Below are 1,379 nucleotides of genomic sequence, written 5' to 3' on the forward strand. Positions count from 1 at the left end.
GAGTTTTCGATCTGGAATGGTGATCCATAATTAAGGTTTACAAAATTAAATTTTACTTTAATTCAAATTATAGATGTTTTTTTGGGAAACTTTGACTGGCCATATCTTGCTCATATGGACTTCGTTTGAGTCCATTCAAGTTGCATCGAATTGTCTCGATGAGCTCTTCGACTTGATATTGTTTCTATTTGATCAAATGGGGAGTCCTGGTTCATTTTCCACACCCAATGATAGTTGATGTGTGAGAGAATATCAAAAAATATCTCATTTATTTTTGTGGAAAACCGGAGGATACCATAGCCACTTTGGATTCTACATTAAGATGCCTTAAACTATAATCGGGTAACTTCAAAATCAAAAAATAGTTTTCGATTAAGTGAAAAGCAGGTTTTGAAGGGGCCCTGAAACCCTTTTACAGAAAGATAATCAAAAGATAAGACATTAAAGACCATCTAGATAGAGCATAACACAAAAAAGAGACAACTGGCAAAGAGAAAAATCCAGCAAGAAGCCAAAAGAGGCAAAGGGACAACACAAAGATAACTAAGGGACAACCACGAGCAACAGACCCTAAGAAAGGTTTATAATAAGCTCTAGTTTGCTGATCATCACACTGAAGTTGTCAGTAGAGGCTTTTAGAATTTTTTAGATTTGTTCTCCAATTTTCTTTAGGGTGTTCTCATGATTGAGAACCCGCTTCTTCAGTTCATTGAATCTAGCCTCCACAGCCTTAAATTGAGAGCCATACACTCCAGTGATAGCCTCTGCACCACTGATGGCTTTAGTCAATTCATTCAGGTAGTTAGGCAAGGTACTAAGCTTACTTGTTCCAACAACTTCTAAGGTATCCAATTTCCTGGATGTATCCTCCTGCTTTTTCTTCAAAATGTTCATCTCCGAATCAACCCAATCAATAACCTTGTAGAGCTCCATCATCCCACTCTTTGTGGTATTCAACATGGTTAAAGAAGAGTTTCTGCTATCAATGTTGATCTCAAGGGCAGTATCATCCAAGGTCTCCATGTTAACACTAGTAGCTTTGGGAGATAGAGTATCACCTTCCTTCATCGTCTTCCCATCTTCTTCAACATCATCTGTCCTTTTATTGGGATCCTGGGGATTGGGTTGGACATTAAGAAAATTATTCCCTTTATCTGGGCTGATTTCGGCAATGACAAGGCTACACTTGTTTTTGTTCTTTGGCGGTGGGGTAACATAATCACTATCAGTCTCCATCCCCTCATCATCCTCTTCATCATCTTGAAGCCAACTGTCCTCCTCCTAGACCTTACTTCTTTTTCCTTTGAGCCCTTTTCTAGCTTTATTTTTTTCGGACCTAGAAGCCAAATCTTTGTCCTTCCCCTTGCTAGAACCTTTAG

Source organism: Cryptomeria japonica, chromosome 10 (genome assembly GCF_030272615.1).
Source record: "Cryptomeria japonica chromosome 10, Sugi_1.0, whole genome shotgun sequence".
Lineage (NCBI taxonomy): Eukaryota > Viridiplantae > Streptophyta > Pinopsida > Cupressales > Cupressaceae > Cryptomeria > Cryptomeria japonica.